This window comes from Tachyglossus aculeatus, chromosome 4, assembly GCF_015852505.1.
Source record: "Tachyglossus aculeatus isolate mTacAcu1 chromosome 4, mTacAcu1.pri, whole genome shotgun sequence".
In the NCBI taxonomy this organism is placed as follows: Eukaryota; Metazoa; Chordata; class Mammalia; order Monotremata; family Tachyglossidae; genus Tachyglossus; species Tachyglossus aculeatus.
In genome coordinates, this window is record NC_052069.1 from 9,430,747 (window position 1) to 9,453,951 (window position 23,205).

Sequence of the window (23,205 nt, forward strand, 5' to 3'; positions counted from 1 at the left end):
TTGCACATAGTAAGTGCTTACTAAATGCCGTTATTATAATTATTACTGCCTGGCAAGTATCTGCAAGATCAGAGTTCAACCAGTCAGGTTGGAAGGGATAATAACAATAATAAATATGGTATTTGATAAGTGCTTACTGTGTGCCAGGAACTGTACTAAATGCTGGGGTGGATACAAGCTAATCAGGTTGGACACAGTCCCTGTCCCATGTGGGGCTCAGTCTAGATCCCCATTTTACAGATGAGGGAACTGAGGCACAGAGAAGGGAATGGAGTTGCCCAAGATCACACAGCAGACAAGTGGCAGAGCTGGGATTAGAACCCGTGACCTTCTGATTCCCAGGCCTGGGTTCCTTCCACTACACCAACGTGTGTGTGAAGGACAGGTGGCAACTACCCTTGGGCAATCCAGCTCTTAGTACAGTGCCTGGTACATAGTAAGCACTTAACAAATAGCATCGTTAGTATCATTATTATTACTTGAACAGGGATAGAATTTGGAGAGTGTTTCCAATTCTATTAAATGTTTGAGATATTGGTTGCTTTAAAAACGAAGGGGATGTGAAAGTTTGAACTTTTTAAGTATAATGATAATACTAATAATTATGGTATTTGAGCACTTAGTATTTTAAGTGTTTTCTACTTTGTACTTAGTGTACTGGTGTACCTCGTTTGTAAAATGGAGATTATGACTGTAAACTCTGTGTGGGACAGGGACTGTGTTCAACCCTGTTTGCTTGTATTCACCACAGCGCTTAATACAGTGCCTGGCACATAGTAAATGCTTAACGCTGACCGTACTGTTACTATTATTATTATTATACTGGATGAACTGATTGGGAACAGTCTCTGTCCCGTATGGGACTCACAGTCTAAATAGGAGAGATTAATCTAAGGCTAGGCAAACTTAATTGACTTGCCCAAGGTGTCACAACAGACAAGTCATGGAGTCTAGGTTTGCTGAGTTGCCCAGAGGAGGATCAATTAATTGTAGTTATTGAGTGTTTACTGTGTGCAGAACATTGTTCTAAGCGCTTGGGAGAAAACAGTATAACAGCATTAATAGACATGATCCCTACCCACAAAGAGTTGATGATTGTGGAGTTTGTCAAGTGTTTAATATGTGCTAAGTGCTGGGGTAAACACAACAGCCAGATAAGACACTGTCCCTGTCCCAGGGGAGGTAGAACAGGTATTTAATCCTTATTTTACAAATGAGGTACTGGGCACAGAGAAGTTAGGTGACTTCACCAAGGTCAAACAGCAGAAAAGTATTAGAACCCAGTTCTCCTGATTCCCAGCCCTGTGCTCTTGCTATTAAGGCATGCTCCTTCTTTACGAACACGTGGACGCCAGTAGGAGCAGAGTGGCCTAATTGCAAGAGCCTGGGCCTTGTAATCCGAGGACCTGGGTTCTAATTCCATGTCCACCACTTTCCTGGTGTGTGTGATCTTGGGCAACTCACTTTGTTTCTCTGTGCCTCGGTTTCCTTATCTGTATTGAATTGTAAAATGGGAATTCAGTGCCTGTTCCCTCTCCTACCTAGACTGTGAGCCCCATGTAAGATCTAATGAACTCGTATCTACCCCAATGCTTATAACAGTGCTTGGCACACAGTTAAGCGCTTAAAAAATGCCATCATAATGATAGGGGAAAGAGCTGGGGTTGCAAGTAAAGATGACTGTGGTCAGAGGATGAGAAGGAACAGGGTATCTATGTTGGGGGAAAAGTCGAGGAGAAGACCCTGAAATACAGAGGCCAGTGGAGGGGGTGGGGGCAGATCCTTGAGAATCTGAACTTTTCTTTCCGTCCCTCAGTCAATCGTGTACATGGAACGCGTACTGTGTGAAAAACACTGTACTAGCAGTGTGGCTCAGTGGAAAGAGCAAGGACTTGGGAGTCAGAGGTCATGGGTTCTAATCTGGCTCCGCCACTTGTCAGCTGTGTGACTTTGGGCAAGTCACTTAACTTCTCTGTGCCTCAGTGACCTCATCTGTAAAATGGGGATTAAAATCGTGAGCCCCATTTTACAGATGAGGTCACTGAGCCTCATCAGTGACCTCATCTGTAAAACTGGGATTAAGATTGTGAGTCCCACAAGGGACAACCTGATCACCTTGTATCCTCCCCAGCACTTAGAACAGTGGTTTGCACATAGAAAGCACTTAACAAATACCAAAATTATTATTATTATTACTAAAAGCTTGAGAGAGTGCAATGTAACAGACATTACCTACACACAACAAGCTTACAGTCTAGAGGGAGAGACAGGCATTAAATAGAAATAAAGAAGTGACAGTTATGGACATAAGTGATGTGGGGCTGGGAGAGGTGATCAATCAATCAATCACTCATATTTATTGAGCACTTACTGTGTGCAGAGCACTGTACTAAGCGCTTGGGAAGTACAAGTTGGCAACATATAGAGACGGTCCCTACCCAACAGTGGGGTCACAGTCTAGAAGGGGGTGACAGAGAACAAAACCAAACATATTAACAAAATAAAATAAATAGAATAGATATTTACAAGTAAAATAAATAAATAGAGTAATAAATATGTACAAACATATATACATATATACAGGTGCTGTGGGGAAGAGAAGGAAGTAAGACGGGAAGGATGGAGAGGGGGAGGAGGGGGAGAGGAAGGAGGGGGCTCAGTGTGGGAAGGCCTCCTGGAGGAGGTGAGCTCTCAGTAGGGCTTTGAGGGGAGGAAGAGAGCTAGCTTGGCGGATGGGCAGAGGGAGGGCATTCCAGGCCTGGGGGATGACGTGGGCCGGGGGTCGACGGCGGGGCAGGCGAGAACGAGGCCTAACGGTGAGGAGGTGAGTGGCAGAGGAGCAGAGGGTGCAGGCTGGGCTGTAGAAAGAGAGAAGGGAGGTGATGAGAGAAGGGATGAACAAAGGGAGCAAGTCAGGGTGATGGAGAAGGGAGTGGGAGAAGAGGAAAGCAGGGCTTAGTCAGGGAAGGCGTCTCGGAGGAGATGTGTCTCCAATAAGGCTTTTAAGGTGGGGAGAGTCATTGTCTGTGGGATTTGAGGAGGGAGGGCATTCCAGACCAGAGGCAGGATGTGGGCGAAACGTTGGTGGTCAGATAGATGAGATCAGGTACAATGAGAAGATTGGCATTAGAAGAGCAAATTGTGCAGTCTGGGTTGTAGTAGGAGAGTAGCGAGGTGAGGTAGGAGGGGGCGAGGGGATTGACTGCTTTAAAGCCAATGGCGAGGAATATGATAATAGGGCTTTCAAAAGCAATTCAGAGGGAAAGAACTGACAGAGTAGCTGGGCTGGGCAGTTTTTTTTTTTTTAAATCTAATAATAACAGTTGCATTCGTTTAGCATTTGCTAAACAAGCAGCTTGGCTTAGTGGAAAGAGCCTGGACTTTGGAGTCAGAGGTCATGGGTAAGTATCCTGGCTCCGCCAATTGTCAGCTGTGTGACTTTGGGCAGGTCACTTCACTTCTCTGGGCCGCAGTTATCTCATCTGTAAAATGGGGATTGAGACTGTGAGCCCCCGGTGGGGCAACCTGATCGCCTTGTAACCTCCCCAGCGCTTAGAACAGTGCTTTGCACATAGTAAGTGCTTAATAAATGCCATCATTATTATTATTATTATTATTATTTGCACTGCACTAAGCGCTGTGGTGAACGCTGGGGTAGATACAATACAATCATTCATTCAATCATATTTATTGAGCGCTTACTGTGTGCAGAGCACTGTACTACTACTACTAATAATGATGGCATTTATTAAGCGCTTACTAAGCGATCAGGTTGTCCCACGGGGGGCTCACAGTCTTAATCCCCATTTTACAGGTGAGATAACTGAGGCACAGAGAAGTTGTGACTTGCCCAAAGTCATGCGCTTGGATAGTACAAGTCGGCAACAAACAGAGACGGTCCCTACCCAACAATGGGCTCACAGTCTAGAAGGGGGAAGTGATCATTATAATGGTATTTGTTAAGCACTGATGGCACGCTAAACCCTGCTCTTAGCACCTGGATAGATATACGGGAATCAGGTTGTCCCACATTGGGCTCACAGTTTTCATCCCCATTTTCCAGATGAGGTAACTGAGGACACAGAAAAGTTAAACGGCTTGCCTAAGGTCACACAGCAGACAAGCAGTGGAGCAAGGAATAGAACCCACATCCTCCGCACATAGTAAGCGCTCAATAAATATGATTGATGATCCTCCGACTCCCAAGCCCGTGGTCTTGCCACTAAGCCACGGCTCCCACTTAAACCCGTGTCCCACATGGCATCAGAATCAGAGGGAGGAGAGATATGGAATCCCCATTTTACATGGAGAAGTGAAGGGGCTTGCCCAAAATCGCATCCTAGGCAAGTGGCAGAGCCATGTTTAATAAGTAATAATAATAATTATGGCATTTGATAAGCACTTACTATGTGCCAGGCACTGTACTAAGCGCTGGGGTGGATATAAGCAAATCGGGTTGGACACAGTCCCTGTCCCACATGGGGCTCACAGTCTCAATCCCCATTTTCCAGATGAGGTACCCGAGACCCAGAGAAGTGAAGTGACTGCCCAAGGTCACACAGCAGACAAGTGGCAGAGCTGGGATTAGAACCCATGACCTTCCGACTCCCATGCCTGGACTCTAGTCACTACGTCATACTGGCCCAGTAACTGTCCAATCTCATGATTTTGAACCCACACCAACAGAATAAGCGTGTAATAAAATCCTTTAATAATTATCATTATTACTGTCCTCAGTGGGTTCGAATCTAGAGGACTTCCCCTTCCAAAACTAATTTTCTTAAAAAAAAAAATCCATGATCTCGCACAGCCCGGGCCATTTAAGAGCATTATTTTAACATGACGTCATATGGTCCTTCTGGATACTTTGATGGGATTACAGGGTAATCCATTTTGAAAGGAAATCATAGTTCTAACAAAATAAAGACAAAGGCCAGACAAAAGCTTGGTCTGCTTGTTCATTCGGAAGAAAAGGGCTCTCTCAAGGTTGGAGAAGAAATATGTTTTTATTCATGCCGACCTTCCTGCAGAACTGGTTCAAGCCAACAATGAGTCCTATTCATCTGATCTGCTTTCAAATTCCCCATTTAATGGCCTGTTGCATCTCCCACTGAAGAAGAAATTTTCTACAAGGAAATGGGATTGTGCTGAAGAAGAAATGTTCTGCAAGGAAATGGGATTGTTCAGAGTTGGCAGAGCGATGGGAGGCGTCCAGGAACCGATGATATGGGGGTTTCAGTGTAGAATTTCCAAAAGCAGAGTGGTCTAGTGGAAAGATTATGGGCCTGGGAGAGGACCCGGGTTCTAATCCCGGCTCCGCCTCTTGTCTGCTTTGTGACTTGGGCAAGTTACTTCACTTCCCTGGGCCTCAGTTTTCTCATCTGTCAAATGGGGATTCAGTACCTGTTCTCCTTCCTTCTTAGACTGTGAGTCCCATCTAGGACTTGCTTATGTTGTATCTACCCAAACGTTTAGTACACTGCTTAGCACGTGGTAAGCACTTAACCAGAACCACTGCTACTATTACTATTGTTGTTAAGTTGACAAATGTAGAATTCATTCATTCATTCAATCATATTTATTGAGCGCTTACTGTGTGCAGAGCACTGTACTAGGCGGTGGGGAAGTAGAATGAGAAGCAGCGTGGCATAGTGAATAGAGCACGGGCCTGGGAGTTAGAAGGTCATGAGTTCTAATCCTGGCTCTGCCACTCTTCTGCTGTGTGACCTTAGGCAAGTTGCTTCATTTCTCTGTGCCTATATTACCTCATCTGTAAAATGGGTAATAAGAGTGTGAGCCCTATGCAGGACAGGGACTGTATCTAAGCCGATTTGCTTGTATCCACCCCAGTGCTTAGTACAGTGCCTGGCACGTAGTAAGTGCTTAACAAATACCATAGTAATAATAATAGTAATAATCATTCTTATTAAAATACACTTGAGTATCTTTCTACTTTTACGCTGAATAATCCTCTTCCAGGTTCATTCATTCATTCAATCGTATTTATTGAGCGCTTACTGTGTGCAGAGCACTGTACTAAGCGCTTGGAAAGTACAAGTTGAGGTTGAGAGTTATGAGTTTGTAGAAAGGCAGTGGAGAGTTTTTCAAGATTTGAATCTTTGATTGTCAATGTCTTTAATTTTATGCCAATTTTTATTTGACACCAAGAACAGATGGGATATTTGAAATGCTATTCCCTGACCCATAATCACATGCAACTTGTTCAAATCAACTGGCCGGTGAAAAGTTATCAATCAATCCATTTATCTATCAATCAATCAAGTTATCAATCAATTTGTTTGTGAGAAGTAGCGTGGCTCAGTGGAAAGAGCCCGGACTTCGGATCCGAATTTGAGCTGGGTTCGAATCCCAGCTCTGCCAATTGTCAGCTGTGTGACTTTGGGCAAGTCACTTAACTTCTCTGGGCCTCAGTTACCTCATCTGTGAAATGGAGATTGACTGTGAGCCCTCTGTGGGACAACCTGATCACCTTGTAACTTCCCCAGAGCTTAGAACAGTGCTTTGCACATAGTAAGTGCTTAATAAATGCCATTATTATTATTAATCAATCATATCTACTGAGCACTTGCTATGTGCAGAGCACCAAACTATGTTCTTGGGATAGTAAATAAGAACAGTTGGCTGACACGTTCCCTGCCCACAATGAGCTTACAGTCTAGAGGGGGAGACATTAATATTAAAAAAAATCGAGTATGTACATAGGTGCTATGAGGTTGAGGGAGGGGTGAATAAATAAAAATAATAATAATAATAATGGCATTTGTTAAGCGCTTACTATGTGCAAGGCACTGTTCTAAGCACTGGGGAGGATACAAGGTGCTCAGGGGGGCTCACAGTCTTAAACCCCATTTTTCAGATGAGGTAACTGAGACACAGAGAAGTTAAGTGACTTGCCCAAAGTCACACAGCTGACAAGCGGCAGAGCCCGGATTAGAACCCATGACCTCTGACTCCCAAGCCCGTGCTTTTTCCACTGAGCCACGCTGAGAAAGAAAGAAAGAAAGGAAGAAAGAGAGAAAGAAAGAAAGAAAGAAGGAAAGAAAGAAAGAAAGAAAGGAAGGAAGGAATAAAAAGAGAGAGAGAAGAAAGAAAGAAAGAAAAAGAAAGAGAAGAAAGAAAGAAAGAAAAAGAGAGAGAGAAGAAAGAAAGAAAGAAAGAAAGAAAGAAAGAAAAAGAAAGAGAGAGAAGAAAGAAAGAAAGAAAAAGAGAGAGAGAAGAAAGAAAGAAAAAGAGAGAGGAAGAAAGAAAGAAAGAAAGAAAGAAAGAAAAAGAAAAAGAGAGAGAAGAAAGAAAGAAAGAAAAAGAGAGAGAGGAAAGAGAGAAAGAGAGAGAGAGAGAGAGAAAGAAAAAGAGAGAGAGAGAAAATCCAAGGATGATGCAGAAGGGAGTGAGGGAAGAGGAAATGAGGATTTAGTTGGATAAAGCCCGTGTTCTTTCCACTGAGCTATGCTACTTCTCAAAAAATAGAAGTTAAATGACTTGTCCAAGATGGCACAGCAGATAAGTGGCTCAGCCAGGATTAGAACCCAGGTCCTCTGACTCCCAGGCTCTTTCCACAAGGCCACACTGATTCGTAAACATGTGGACACTTTTCCTCGAGTGTCCCTTCAGCCTGAATAGTCCAAGTGCTTATTCCTTTCTCACTGATCTCTTTATCCAACCCTCTGAAGCAGCATGGCTCAATGGAAAGAGCACGGGCTTGGGAGTCAGAGGTCATGGGTTTGAATCCTGGCTCTGCCACATGTCTGCTGTGTGACCTTGGGCAAGTCACTTAACTTCTCTGAGCCTCAGTTACCTCATCTGTAAAATGGGGATTAAGACTGTGAGCCCCACGTGGGACAACCTGATCACCTTGTATCCCCCTCAGCGCTTAGAACAGTGCTTCGCACATAGTAAGCGCTTAACAAATGCCATCATTATTTATCTCAGCAGCATGTTCTTCTGAGCCCTTTCCCGGTTCTCCATACCCTAGTTGTGGATCCCCAATCTGGATGTGGAACTCGAGTAAGAAGCGATTCCCTCTGTGTATATATCCTGCCTTGAGTTCTCCCTTGGTTCCAGGAATAGTCAATCAAACATATTGATTGAGTGATTACTGTGTGCAGAGCACTGTACTAAGAGTTGGTATGCGTACCCCCTGCCCACAACAAGTATACAGTCTAGAAGGGGAGACAGACTTTAATATAAGTAATTATAGCTAAAACCATAAGTGCTATGGGACTGAGGGAGGGGTGAATTGCAAGAGTGACACAGGAGTGGGAAATAATGTAATTTATTTCGATTTATGTCTCTCTCCCCCTCTAGACTGGAAGCTCATTGTGGACAGGGAATTTGTCTGTTTTATTATTGTACTTTTCCCAAGCGCTTAGTACAGTGCTCTGCACACACTAAGCACTCAACAAATACAGTTGACGGGCAAGAGGAAATGAGGGCCTAGTTAGGAAAGGCCTAAAAGTAGTGTTAGAGGTGGTGGTGGTGGTAATAGTAGTACTTCACAACTTTTATTGAGGGCTCACTTGGTGAGGTGCACTGTACTAGACAGTGGGAGGTACATAATAATGTAGTAGTAGTAATAGTGCTGAGCGCTTACTACGTGCAGAGCACTGTACTAAGCACTGGGAGAAACTACATGGTAAAATCTTTGTGGCCCAGTGGAAGGAGGCCAGCTTGAGAGTCAGAAGACCAGGGTTCTAATCCTAGCTCTGCCAATTGCTTGCTGTGTGACCTTGGGTGAGTCATTTAACTTCTCATGCCTCCGTTTCCTCAACTGCAAACTGGGGATTAAACGTCTATTCTCCCTCCTACAGCCTTTGATCCCCAAGTGGGACAGGGACTGTGTCCAATCCGATAAGCTTGTATCTCCCCCACTGTTTAGAATAGTGCTTGGCACATAGTAAGTGCTTAACAAATACCATAATAAAATGCAGTTGTAAAATAGGGATAACCTGGCCGGCTGGCAAATTCAGGGCTAGAGAACAAGTCCCTGACACCAACCCTCCAAATACAATATTTGGCCATCGGCATCACAACTGTTTTAGACCTGGACATCCCGAATGTTCATCTTTTTGAAAGTTTTTTCAATGGTATTTCTTAATAATAATAGTAATAGTGGTATTTAAGTACTTACTCTGTGCCCAGCACTGTACTAAGCACTGGGGTGGATACAAGCAGATCATTATTACTCTATTTATTTATTTATTCATTTATTTTACTTGTACATATCTATTCTATTTATTTTATTCTGTTAATATGTTTTGTTTTGTTCTCTGTCTCCCCCTTCTAGACTGTGAGCCCGTTGTTGGGTAGGGACCATCTCTATATGTTGCCAACTTGTACTTCCCAAGCGCTTAGTACAGTGCTCTGCACACAGAAAGCTCTCAATAAATACGATTGATGATGATGATGAAGTCGGACACAGTCCCTGTCCCATGTGGGACTCACAGTCTCAATTCCCATGATACAGATGAGGTAACTGAGTCTCAGAGAAGTGAAGTGACTTGTCCAAGGTCATGCAGCGGACAAGTGGTAGGGCGGGATTAGAACTCACGGCCTTCCATGGGTGCCCGAGTACTGCCATGTGGGACATTTACATTTCACTTGAATTCCTCCAGGGTTGGATGATACATTTTAAGTCCACCTATTTGAAATCCCGGAATTAAATTCAGAAGGACTGGACATTTTCAAAGCATCACTGATGCCACTGATTCTGAAATACTCTATTTTAAGTAGCCAGAACCCTGAATTGGGTTGAAGCCCAAAGCAGAAATTGTTTCCTTGGGCAAGAGTACAAAGAGTTCTCTCTCCTACAATGCAGGAGTTGTTTTCTTGAAGACTTTATGTCATGGGAAAATTGCTTTCGAGTAACCGTGACTAGACATTGTTATATTGTACTCTCCCAAGCGCTTAGTTCAGTGCTCTGCACTGTAAGACCTCCGACTCCCAAGCCTGTGCTCTTTCCACTAAGCCACAAATACAGAGACATTAACTGAGTTTTTAAATTTTTTTTTAAGAAAAATGGTCCAGGCAGCAGAATGATGTATGAACTAGAGTGGGGAAAGGAAGGAGGCAGGGAGGTCAGTAAGGAGGCTGATGCAGTGATCCGGGGGGATAGAAGAAGTGTTTAGATCATCATCTGTGAAGACCTACAGTAGAGGGGAAACAGGATGCAATCATATTCTTCTAGGCCATGAGCCCGCTGTTGGGTAGGGACCGTCTCTATATGTTGCCAACTTGTACTTCCCAAGCGCTTAGTACAGTGCTCTGCACACAGTAAGCGCTCAATAAATACAATTGAATGAATATTCCTAGAAAATATTGTCTTTTGTGGTATTGGTTAAGCTATTACTATGTGCCAGATACTGTACTAAGCCCTGAGGTAGATACAAGGTAATCAGGTCGGACACACTGCATGCCACAAGTGGGGCTCACAGTCTTAGTTCCCATTTTACAGATGAGAGAATTGAGGCACTGAGAACTGAAGTGACTCACCCAAGGTCACATGGCTGACAGGTGGTGGAGCTGGGATTAGAACCCAGGTCTTGTGACTCTCAGGCCTGGGCTGTATCCACTAGGGTACACTGATTCTCAATTCCTTTCTAAGTCGGTCTTATTTTGGGTGACCTATTCATTTTTATAAAATGTACACAGTGCATATGATATGATCCTGGGGGCTTTAGGGTTGGCTGTTGAGGGAATGAGCCTGGGTTCACTCCTAACTGTAAGTTTGCTGTGGGCAGGGAATGTGAATGTTTCTGTTTATTGTTGAATTATACATTCCCAAGTGCTCAGTACAGTGCTCTGCATGCAGTAGGTGCTCAATAAATGACACTGAATGAACTATTGAGAGCAATTCACCCTTGGATCACTAGTAAAACCAGTCAGGCTCTGCCTCTACAACTCGCTGTCCACCTCTACCTAGCATCATCATCATCATCATCAATCGTATTTATTGAGCGCTTACTATGTGCAGAGCACTGTACTAAGCGCTTGGGAAGTACAAATTGGCAACATAATTCTAGCAGAGAAGCAGTGTGGCCTAGTGAACAGAACACAGGCCCGAGAGTCACAAGGACCTGGTTCTAATTGCGACTCTGCCACTTTTCTGCTGTAAGAGACCTTGGGAAAGTCACTTCATTTCCCTGGGCCTCGGTTACCTCATCTGTAGAATGGGGATTAAGACTTAGAGCTCTATGTGAGACAGGGACTGTGTCCAACCGGATTAATTTGTTTCTATCCCAGTGGTTAGTAAAGTGCCTGGCACATAGTAAGTGCTTAACAAATGCCATAAAAAAATGGAGCGAAGCCGAGCTCTCTCCCCGCTCATCGAGTCGTGATGGCGAGGAATCAAGTGTAGTCATCCAAATTGGACTTCCTAAGCGCTTAGTACAGTGCTCTGCACACAGTAAGCGCTCAATAAATACGATTGAATGAATGAATGAATGAATCCTTGGATGGATTCTCGATAATGCTAATGAGGGGCAGTCCATTCCCAGAATCACGCAATCGATAGTATTTCAAAATAAATATAAATAATTATGGTATTCGTTAAGCACTTACTATGTGACAAGCACTGTTGTAAGCACTGGGGTAGATATGAGGTAATCAGGTTGGTCATAGTTTCTGTCCCACATGGAGCGCTCAGTCTTAATCCCCATTTTCCAGATGAGGTAACTGACTTGCCCAAGGTCACACAACAGACAACTGGCAGAGCCAGGATGAGAACCCATGACCTTCTGACCCCCAGGCCTGTGTTCTAGAAGAATGGAGCATGGAGAAGCACAGGGAAGTAGTGTGGCTTAATGGAAAGAGACCAGGCTTGGGAGTCAGAGGACGTGGGTTCTAATTCCGTCCACCACTTGTCTGTTGTGTGACCTTGGGCAAACCACTTAACTTCTCTCAGTCTCAGTTATCTCATCTATAAAATGGGGATCGAGAGTGTGAGCCCCACGTGAGACAACCCGATTACCTTGTATCTACCCCACTGCTTAGAACAGTGCTTGGCACATAGCGCTTAACAAATAGCATCAGCATCATCATCAACAAATACCATATGTTTTCTTTTTTTTCATTCATTCATTCAATAGTATTTATTGAGTGCTTACTGTGTGTAGAGAACTGTACTAAGCGCTTGGGAAGTACAAGTTGGCAATGTATAGAGATGGTCCCTACCCAACAGTGGGCTCACAGTCTAGAAGGGGAAGACAGAGAACAAAACATATTAACAGAATAAAATAAATAGAATAGATATGTACAAGGAAAACAAATAAATAGAGTAATAAATACGTACAAACATATATACATATATACAGGTGCTGTGGGGAAGGGAAGGAGGTAAGGCGGCAGGAATGGAGAGGGGGAGGAGAGGGAGAGGAAGGAGGATGCTCAGTCTGGGAAGGCCTCCCCCCTGGGAGGGGGAGAGAAAGGAGGGGGGTCAGTATGGGAAGGCCACCAGGAGGAGGTGAGCTTTCAGTAGGGCCTTGAAGGGAGGAAGAGAACTAGCTTGGCGGATGTGGAGAGGGAGGGCATTCCAGGCCAGGGGGATGACGTGGGCCGGGGGTCGACAGCGGGACAGGTGAGAACGAGGCACGGTGAGGAGATTAGCGGCAGAGGAGCAGAGGGTGCAGGCTGGGCTGGAGAAGGAGAGAAGGGAGGTGAGGTAGGAGGGGGTGAGGGGATGGACAGCCTTGAAGCCCAGGGTGAGGAGTTTCTGCCTGATGCGTAGGTTGATTGGTAGCCACTGGAGATTTTTGAGGAGGGGAGTAACATACCCAGAGCGTTTCTGGACAAAGACAATCCGGGCAGCGGCGTGAAGAGTGGATTGATGAGGGGAGAGACAGAAGGATGGGAGATCGGAGAGGAGGCTGATACAGTAATCCAGATGGGATAGGATGAGAGCTTGAATGAGCAGGGTAGCGGTTTGAATGGAGAGGAAAGGGCAGATCTTGGCAATGTTGCGGAGGTGAGACTGGCAGGTTTTGGTGACAGCTTGGATGTGAGGGGTGAACGAGAGAGTGGAGTCGAGGATGACACCAAGGTTGTAGGCTTGTGAGATGGGAAGGATGGTAGTGCAATCAACAGTGATGGGAAAGTCAGGGAGAGGGCAGGGTTTGGGAAGGAAGACAAGGAGTTCAGTCTTGGACATGTTGAGTTTTAGGTGGCGGGCAGACATCCAGATGGAGATGTCCTGAAGGCAGGAGGAGATGCGAGCCTGAAGGGAGGGAGAGAGAGCAGGGGCAGAGATGTAGATTTGGGTGTCATCAACGTAGAGATGATAGTTGAAGCCATGGGAGCGAATGAGGTCACCAAGGGAGTGAGTGTATTCCCTCTATACACTAGACCATGCTGCTTACAAAATCTACTTTGAGCTGAACACTATGCCAAGCTCTTGGGAGGGCATAATTGAGTCAATAATTGAGTCTCAACAGTATTTAATGAGCACTTTCTCTGTGCAGAGCATTTTACTAAGGGCTTGGGGAGAGTACACAGTTGACGGCACTACCATCCTTCCCATCTCACAAGCCCGCAACCTTGGTGTCATCCTAGACTCTGCTCTCTCATTCACCCCTCACATCCAGTCCGTCACCAAAACCTGCCGGTCTCACCTCCGCAACATCGCCAAGATCTGCCCTTTCCTCTCCATCCAAACCGCTACCCTGCTGGTTCAATCTCTCATCCTATCCCAGCTGGATTACTGCATCAGCCTCCTCTCTGATCTCCCATCCCCCTGTCTCTCCCCACTTCAATCTATACTTCACGCTGCTTCCCGGATCATCTTAGGACAGAAATGCTCTGGGCATGTTACTCCTTACTCCCTCCCCTCCTCAAAAATCTCCAGTGGCTACCAATCAACCTATGCATCAGGCAAAAAGTCCTCACTCTCTGCTTCAAGGCTGTCCATCACCTCGCCCCCTCCTGCCTCACCTCCCTTCTTTCCTTGTACTGCCCAGGCTGCACTCTCCACTCCTCTGCCGCTAACCTCCTCACTGTGCCTCGTTCTCGCCTGTCCCACCGTCGACCCCTGGCCCACGTCCTCCCCCTGGCCTGGAATGCCCTCCCTCCCCACATCCTCCAAGCTAGCTCTCTTCCTCCCTTCAAAGCCCTACTAAGAGCTCACCTCCTCCAGGAGACCTTCCCAGACTGAGTCCCTCCCCTCTCCTCCCCCTCCCCATCCCCCCTGCTTTATCTCATTCCCTTCCCCACAGCACCTGTATATATGTATATATGTTTGTACATATTTATTTCTCTATTTATTTATTTTACTTGTACATATTTATTCTATTTATTTTATTTTGTTAATATGCTCTGTTTTGTTGTCTTTCTCCCCTTTCTAGACTGTGAACCCACTTTTGGGTAGGTACCATCTCTTTATGTTGCCAACTTGTACTTCCCAAGCGCGTAGTACAGTGCTCTGTACTCAATAAATACCATTGAATGAATGAATGAATGAATTAGATACAAACCCTCCCCTCAAGGCCAGAGGTGAGAGAAGTAACAGAATGTAAAGATGCAGAGCGAAGTTCTGAAGGGGATGGGATGCATAGCAATGTGCTTAGGGGTAAGAATTCAAGTCTCTAGCTGAAGCAGTAGCATGTAGCAATAAGAGGTTAGTCACAGAGGACTTTCTGGAAGAGCTGTGAGTAAAGCTGGGCTTTGAGTATACAGAGATCAGTGGTCTGCTGGATATGAAATGTGGTAAGCTCTGAAAGACAAACAAATGGATTTTAAAGCAAATTAAACCAAAGTGGTCTTTGTAAGGCCAAATGACTCGACATAGATGAGTATATTTTGGACATGTAATCAGGAGGACTGCTTCTCTAGAGAAGACACTAATGCTAGGAAAATTCCAGGGAAAACATGGAAGAGGCAGACCGGAAGCTAGATGGATAATCATAATAATAATGGTATTTGCTTACTAATTTGCCAAGCACTGTTCTAAATTCAGAGGAAGATACAAGGTGATCAGGTTGTCCCATATGGGGCTCACAGTCTTAATCCCCATTTTACAGATGTGGTAACTCAGTCACAGAGAAGTTAAGTGACTTGCCCAAAGTCACATAGCTGACAAGTGGAGGAGCCAGGATTAGAATTCACAACCTCTGACTCCCAAACCTGTGCTCTTTCCACTAAGCCATGCTGCTTCTTGTGGATAGAGACCATAACAATGAAAACAGAGGAACCATTAGAAAGGTTCATTCATTCATTCATTCATTCAATCGTATTTATTGAGCGCTTACTGTGTGCAGAGCACTGTACTAAGTGCTTGGGAAGTACAAGTTGGCAACATGTAGAGACGGTCCCTACCCAACAGTGGGCTCACAGTCTAGAAGGGGGAGACAGACAACAAAACGAAACATATTAACAGAATAAAATAAATAGAATAAATATGTACAAGTAAAATGAATAAATAGAGTAATAAATACGTACAAACATATAGACATATTTACAGGTGCTGTGGGGAAGGGAAGGAGGTAAGGTGGGGGGAGGAAGAAGGAGGAGGGGGAGAGGAAGGAGGGGGCTCAGTCTGGGAAGGCCTCCTGGAGGAGGTGAGCTCTCAGTAGGGCCTTGAAGGGAGGAAGAGATCTAGCTTGGCGGATGGGCAGAGGGAGGCCATTCCAGGCCAGGGGGAGGACGTAGGCCAGGGGGATGACATGGGCCAGGGGTCGATGCCGGGGCAGGCGAAAACAAGGCACGGTGAAGAGATTAGCGGTAGAGGAGCGGAAGGTGCATGATGGGCTGGAGAAGAAGAGAAGGGAGGTGAGGTAGGAGGCGGCGAGGTGATGGACAGCCTTGAAGCCGAATGTGAGGAGTTTCTGCCTGATGTGTAGGTTGATTGGTAGCCACTGGAGAATTTTGAGGTGGGGAGTAACATGCCCAGAGTGTTTCTGGACAAAAACGATCCGGGCAGCAGCGTGAAGTATGGATTGAAGTGAGGAGAGACAGGAGGATGGGAGATCAGAGCAAAGGCTGATACAGTAGTCCAGACGGGATAGGATGAGGGCTTGAACGATCAGGGTAGTGGTTTGGATGGAGAGGAAAGGGCGGATCTTGGCAATGTTGCGGAGCTGAGACTGGCAGGCTTTGGTGACGGCTTGGATGTGAGGGGTGAACGAGAGAGCGGAGTCGAGGATGACACCAAGTGTGCGGGCTTGTGAGACAGGAAGGATGGTAGTGCCATCAACAGTGATGGGAAAGTCAGGGAGAGGGCAGGGTTTGGGAGCGAAGACAAGGAGTTCAGTCTTGAACATGTTGAGTTTTAGGTGGCGGGCAGACATCCAGATGGAGATGTCCTGAAGGCAGGAGGAGATGCAAGCCTGGAGGGAGGGAGAGAGAGCAGGGGCAGAGATGTAGATTTGGGTGTCATCAGCGTAGCGATGATAGTTGAAGCCATGAGAGCGAATGAGGTCACCAAGGGAGTGAGTGTAGATCGAGAACAGAAGGGGACCAAGAACTGAACCTTGAGGAATCCCCACAGTAAGGGGATGGGAGGGGGAGGAGGAGCCTGCAAAAGGTTGTGGATTATTCCAGAGGACAGGACTTTCTGAAGAAAGTATACCCATGGAGTCGCTATGAATTGGAAACAACTTGACGGCACTTAATAATAAGCTCATTGTCCCTTCTCAGAATGGCACCTGGAGAGTTTCCAGTCCACTACTAGCCTTGGCTAGGGGAGGGAGAGTCAAGCAGAGGCATACCCATTCCATTCACCTGCACATCCTGATGAACTACCTTGCATCTCTTGAATTTCTTCACATCCTGTTTGGGGCAAGCTTCCTACCGGTAGGTTATGGCAGTAGAAAATGCCTCCCTAAAATTTTCCTTCCCAGAAAGAGGATTGAGCTCATGATCTACAAGGAAATACAGAGCAGAAACTGTAGCACATTTCAAAGAATTACCAATCAATCAGTGGTATTTATTCAGCACTTACTATGTACAGAACCACATTCTAAGCGCTTGGAAGAATACAATGAGTCAGAATTAGCAGACACCTTCCCTGCCCATAGTGAGCAAATAAACGTTAAATGTAAAATGTCCTTCAGGAAAGCAACTAAAGAGGAAGAAAGGACCTCAACACTAACAAATTATAGGTTATTCCTTGAATTTCCTGCCCTGAAAGGAAAATAGATTGTCACTTGTTTCCTATAAGATGTTGAAACACCTGTATTCTGAGGTTTGCGGGGTGGTTGTTTGTTTGGTTGTTTTTTTGTTTATAGATGGTATTTAAGTGCTTGTTATGTGCCAGGCACCGTTTTAAGTGCTTGAGTAGTTACAAGCAGCAGCTGCTGAGAAGCAGAGTGGCTCAGTAGAAAGAGCATGGGCTTTGGAGTCAGAGGTCATTGGTTCAAATCCCAGCTCTGCCAATTGTCAGCTGTGTGACTTTGGGCAAGTCACTAACCTTCTCTGTGCCTCAGTTACCTCATCTGTAAAATGGGGATGAAGACTGTGAGAGCCCTGTGGGACAGCCTGATCACCTTGTAACCTCCCCAGTGCTTAGAACAGTGCTTTGTGCATAGGAAGCACTTAATAAATGCCATCATTATTATTCAAGGTAATCAGGTTGGACACAGTCCATGTCAATCAATCAATCGTATTTATTGAGCGCTTACTGTGCTTACAGTGCTTACTGTGTGCAGAGCACTGTACTAAGCGCTTGGGAAGTACAAGTTGGCAACATATAGAGACAGTCCCTACCCAACAGTGGGCTCACAGTCTAAAAGGGGGAGACAGAGAACAAAACCAAACATACTAACAAAATAAAATAAATAGAATAGATATGTACAAGTAAAATAAATAAATAAATAGAGTAATAAATATGTACAAACATATATACATATATACAGGTGCTGTGGGGAAGGGAAGGAGGTAAGATGGGGGGGAGGAAGGAGGTAAGATGTCCTACATAATAATAATAATAATAATAATGGCATTTATTAAGGACTTACTATGTGCAAAGCACTGTTCTAAGCGCTGGGGAGTTTACAAGGTGATCATGTTGTCCCACAGGGGGCTCACAGTCTTCATCCCCATTTTACAGATGAGGGAACTGAGGCCTAGAGAATTTAAGTGACTTGCCCAAAGTCACACAGCTGACAATTGGCAGAGCGGGGATTTGAACCCATGATCTCTGATTCCAAAGCCCGTGCTCTTTCCACTGAGCCACGCTGCTTCTCTACATGGGGCTCACAGTCTTAATCCCCATTTTACAGATGAGGTAACAGAGGCACAGAGAAGAGAAGTGACTTGCCTAAGGTTATGTGGCAGATGAGAGGCTAAGTTGGGATTAGAACCCAGGTCCTTCTGACTCTCAGGCCCATTCTCTGCCTACTAGGGTGCACTGCTTGAATTGATTGTGTGCATTCTACTGGATTGTTTGGAGTTAGTGCTAATAATAATCATGATACTTGCTAAGTGTTTACTATGTGCCAAGCACTGTTCTGAGCACTGGAGTAGATACAGTTAATCAGGTTGGACACAGTCCCTGTCCCACATGGGGCTCACACTCTTAATTCCCATTTTACAGATGAGGGAACTGAGGCCCACAAAATTAAGTGACTTGCCCAGCACAGCAGACATGTGGTAGAGCCAGGATTAGAACCCAGATCTTTCTGACTCCCGGGCCCATGCTCTATCCACTAAGTCACTCTACTTCTTAACCTTCGTGGGTTACCTGAGCTTTGCTAAAAATAAATTCATGATAGAAAAACTATCTGAACCTGCTGTCTTTCAGTAATGGGCTTCAAATGATAATTATGTGTAGATTCACAGAGGAGGGCATCTCAAAGAAGAAGAATCTAAGGTGTTGACTGAAACAGTCATTAAGTGATTATTTCTTAGCCCTTCTTAAGTTCAAGTGGGGTTTACATATTTTAATGTGGCAAAGAACTGCCTCTTCAGTGTTTATTTTCCTGTGATAACCACTGTCCCTCCTGATATTGGTCTTCATTAAGCACTCCCAAAGTGCCAAGATAAAGTTGTAGCCCTGGCTCCACAGTTCATAAAATCTGGAGTCGCATCCTAGCTCAATATCCTAAAATACCCCGTCACTACGGGGGGTGATGGGTCTGGATCCAGGAATTAGGATGTTATTTTCTCCCTTCAAGGCCCTACTGAGAGCTCACCTCCTCCAGGAGGCCTTCCCAGACTGAGCCCTTTACTTCCTCTCCTCCTCGCCCCCCTCTCCATCCCCCCCATCTTACCTCCTTCCCTTCCCCACAGCACCTGTATATATGTATATATGTTTGTACATATTTATTACTCTATTTTACTTGTACATATCTATTCTATTTATTTTATTTTGTTAGTATGTTTCGTTTTGTTCTCTGCCTCCCCCTTTTAGACTGTGAGCCCACTGTTGGGTAGGGACTGTCTCTGTATGTTGCCAACTTGTACTTCCCAAGCGCTTAGTACAGTGCTCTGCACACAGTAAGCGCTCAATAAATACAATTGATGATGGTGATGATTTTATCTTTAGGCTCGCAACGGCTTCTGTTTTGTTTTGCCTGACGTGATATTCCTGGTTGTTGTTGTTTTTTTCAATAACTTGTCACTGGAGAACCCACTTCTCTTCCAGTTGCAGGCCTTGTGGTAATATCAGTGTTTGTCATTTTCACACCCAAGGGGCCGACACAAAAACTATAGAAAGAGAAATCAGTCCATTTGGGCTACTGTTATTAAGTTCCCTGGGAAAATAGAAGCAGCATGGCTTAGTGGAAGGGGAAGGGCTTGGGAGTCAGAGGTTGTGGGTTCTAATTCTGGCTCCACCACTTGTCAGCTGTGTGACTTCAGGCAAGTCACTTAGGTTCTATTTGCCTCAGTTACCTCATCTGTAAAATGGGGATTAAGACTGTGAGCCCCTCATGGGACAACCTGATTACCTTGTATCTACCCCAGCGCTTAGAACAGTGCTGTACCGTTATTATTACTACCATTCTTCCTGTCTCACAAGCCCGCAATCTTGGTGTCATCCTCGACTCTGCTCTCTCGTTCACCCCACACATCCAATCCGTCACCAAGACCTGCCAGCCTCAACTCCACAACATTGCCAAGATCCGCCCTTTCCTCTACATCCAAACTGCTATCTTGCTGGTTCAGTCTCTCATCCTATCCTGACAGGATTACTGCATCGGCGTCCTCTCTGATCTCCCATCCTCCTGTCTCTCCCCACTTCAGTCTATACTTCACTCTTCTGCCTGGATCATCTTTGTGCAGAAACGCTCTGGGTATGTCACTCCCCTCCTCAAAAATCTCCAGTGGCTGCCTGTCAAGCTACAAAACAAGCAAAAACTCCTCACTTTCGGCTTCAAGGCTGTCCATCACCTCGCTCCCTCCTACCTCGCCTCCCTTCTCTCCTTCTCCAGCCCAGCCCGCACCCTCCGCTCCTCTGCCACCACTAACCTCCTCACTGTGTCTGGTTCTCGCCTGTCCCACCGTCGACCCCCGGCCCACGTCCTTCCCCTGGCCTGGAACACCCTCCCTCCACACATCCGCCAAGCTAGCTCTCTTCCTCCCTTCAAAGCCCTACTGAGTACTCACCTCCTCCAAGAGGCCTTCCCAGACTGAGCCCCCTTTTTCCTCTCCTCCTCCCTATCCCTCCACCCTACCTCCTTCCCCTCCCCACAGCACTTATATATATATTTGTAAAGATTTAGTACTCTATTTTACTTGTACATATTTGCTATTCTATTTATTTTGTTAATGATCATCAATCATATTTATTGAGCACTTACTGTGTGCAGAGCACTGTATTAAGCGCTTGGGAAGTACGAGTTGGCAACGTATAGAGACAGTCCCTACCCAACAGTGAGCTCACAGTCTAAAAGGGGGAGTCTGTCTGCCTGTTTTCTTTCTCCCCCTTCTATACTGTGAGCCCATTGTTGGGGAGGGACCATCTCTATATGTTGCCAACTTGTACTTCCCAAGCGCTTAATACAGTGCTCTGCACACAATAAGCACTCAATAAATACAATTGAATGAATGAATGAATTATTATTATTATTGTTGTTGTTATAAGATGGTGAATTGATCTCCTCTGGAATTTGACCAAAACCTGAAGCAAATCACTCCTTGGGAGTGGTGACCTGTTACTATTTATTCCATTTGATACTTTTAGTACAGTACTTTGTGCATAGTAAGTGTTCAATAAATGCAGCTGAATGAATGAATGAATGAATGAATGCTGGGGTAAGGTACACGGATCATTTGTTAGGTGTGGATAATGTCTTAATAATAATAATAATAATAATAATGATGATGATGATATTTGTTAAGCTCTTACTCTGTACCAGGCTTTATATTAAGCACTGGGGTAGATATAAGCAAATCAAGTTGGACACAGTCCATGTCCCATAAGGGGCTCACAGTTTTAATGCCCATTTTACAGATGAGGTAATTGAGGCACAGAGAAGTTCAGTGACTTGATCAAGGTCACACAGCAGGAAAGTAGAGGAGTCAGGATTAGAACCCATGACCTTCTGACTCCATCCAGTGCTCTAGCCACTTTGCCATGCTGCTTCTGTCATGCAATTTCTTTGAATTAACCAGGCTATTCTTTAATAATGGGGAACTGTTTCAAATTCAGAATGACCAGTACTAAGTTCATATTTTAGACCATAACAATGTGAGTGCAGGTAGGAGTGGGGAGTGAGAACAAATTTGTGAAAGGGATTGGTCTGTGGGCACAGATTTCTTCTTGAGATCGTCTGCTTAGTACAGTGCTCTGCACACAGTAAGCACTCAATAAATATGACTGAATGAAAGAATGAATGACTCCAATAGATAATAATATCTGTTCAGTGCTTACTGTGTGCCCAGAACTGTTCTACGCAATGGGATAAAATCAAGGACACAGCCCCGTCCCGCATTGGAATTCACAGTCTAGTGAGAGGGAGTAGGACTTAATCCCTATTTAACAGATGAGGAAACTGAGGCACAGAGCACATAAGCGACTTGCCCAAAGTTACGCAGCAGACAGATGGCAGAGTCAGAATTAGAACCCAGGTCTTCCGACTCACTGGCTCACGCTGTTTCTACTGGGCCACGTTGCTTCTCAAATAAGATAGTCATAGTATTTATTAAGGGTTTACTATATGCAGAGCACTGTACTAAGTATTGGGAAAATATGCAAAGCAGGTGGGAATATAAATGGGAAGAGGGGACTGCCAGAAGAAGCATTAAGAGAAGTTCTATGAGGGCAGGGATCATATCTACCAATGGTAGTGTATGCTCCCAAACCACTTAGTTCAGTGCTCTGCATATGAAAACATAATTAAAACATAATATCTGAATTGCTGTTCATCCTTCTGACTTTCAGAGGTGGCGTATATAATGCGGAGCTTAGTACAGCCTGGAACATAGGAAGCACTTAACAAATGCCATTATTATTATTATTACTACTAGTAATAATAAAATGCCTCCCTTTAGTTCAATGAAAATATTAAATCGCTAACCACCAGTGAAGTGAAGGGTTTTTTTCTGGCTTGCAGCTCTGACACACTAGGGTAGAATCAACCAGTCAATGGTATTTACTGAGAGTTTGTGTACAGAATTTCCTACTAAATGTTTCGGGAAATATAGCACAACAGAGTTAGGAAATGCAACCGCTGCCCACAAGGAGAGGATTTAGTTGTGTAGGTTGTGCAGCAGTTTTAGTTGTATAGGTCGTGATGGTTCGCACATGGATATTAAAGTTTATTTAGATTTAGTTCTCTGGGTGCCACTTTTATACTTCCAGGGAGTTCAGTCTAATGAAGCAGGAATAGCTCTCATTTCATAGCCTCCCTGATGATAAAGGTATTTCACCAATCAGTTGTATTTATTGAGTACTTACTGAATGCAAAGCACTAGTCTAAGCAGTTAGGATAATACGATAAAGCAGGGTTGGCAGACAAGTTCCCTACCCACAAAAAGTTTATAGCTTAGAGGGGGGATATAGACATTAATATCAATGAATAATAGAGATTTGCACATAATTGCTGTGGGGCTGAGGGAGTGGTGAATAAAGGATGCAAATCTAAGTGCAACGGAAACACGGAAGGAAGTGAGAAGGAGCGTGGCTTAATGGAAAGAACCTGGGCTTGGGTGTCAGAGGTCATGGGTTCTAATCCTGACTCTGGCACTTGTCAGCGGTGTAACTTTGGGCTTAACTTAACTTCTCTGTGCCTCAGTTCCCTCATCTGTAAAATGAGGATG

General features: G+C 44.8%; 1 protein-coding gene across 3 annotated transcripts in view; it reads left to right on the forward strand.

The window, feature by feature from the left end:
* The window catches only part of JAKMIP1 (janus kinase and microtubule interacting protein 1), a 234,668-nt gene that overhangs the window by 99,647 nt on the left and 111,816 nt on the right, over positions 1-23,205 (forward strand). Inside the window, exon 1 of one of the 3 annotated variants that reach the window (XM_038744992.1) lies at positions 16,689-16,797. The exons of the other annotated variants lie outside the window; for them this stretch is intronic. The gene's annotated coding sequence lies outside the window, so the exon portion shown is untranslated. Of the gene's footprint in view, positions 1-16,688; positions 16,798-23,205 lie in introns of those variants that run through there. 3 annotated transcript variants of the gene reach the window in all.